The sequence below is a fragment of the Atta colombica genome, unplaced genomic scaffold (assembly GCF_001594045.1).
Source record: "Atta colombica isolate Treedump-2 unplaced genomic scaffold, Acol1.0 scaffold49, whole genome shotgun sequence".
NCBI classification, from domain to species: domain Eukaryota; kingdom Metazoa; phylum Arthropoda; class Insecta; order Hymenoptera; family Formicidae; genus Atta; species Atta colombica.
Window position 1 is genome coordinate 669,765 of NW_017259538.1, and position 552 is coordinate 670,316.

The 552-nt window shown below is 29.9% G+C and overlaps 1 protein-coding gene across 1 annotated transcript in view; it reads left to right on the forward strand.

Annotated features, from left to right (window-relative positions):
• LOC108691682 overlaps positions 1-552 on the forward strand; it is a 9,105-nt gene that overhangs the window by 3,120 nt on the left and 5,433 nt on the right. The window lies entirely within an intron of this gene.

Consider the following 552-nt stretch of genomic DNA (forward strand, 5'->3'; position numbering starts at 1 on the left):
AATACTTTTATATTAAATTTTAAATGCGTTTATTAATTAAAATGTTTATACATATTTCTGTATTGTTTTTAAATTGTGAATAGAAATTTTTGTTTTTTTTTCGAATCAATATGGAAAGATAGTAATTTACTCAAAAGACAGAAAATTCGGAAATGTATGTCGACATTTTCTTATATAAGTCTTAAAGTAGCTCATTATATTCAGCTTTTCATGTTAGCGACAAAACTTGTATTACACATATAATTTACATACATATACAATCATATTTGTACTTCCGTGACATAACTGAAAAGACTTTGATGAATTGAATGTGTACTTAGATTCTTGACTGACTGGAAACGTGTAAAAGTAGCATTTTGGTCTCGTTTCAATTTACTTTCGCGCATTTGTTGAAATTATATTTATCTTCGTAAAGCTTGCAAAATCGACATAGCAAGTGAGTTAACGAAATATGTTTCGGGGCCGGTTGTTGCACCTTCGGCTAAATTATGTAGTAATTTATCTAATGCCTAAAAGAGAGAACAAGGAATGAGAGAGAGAGAGAGGGGGGGG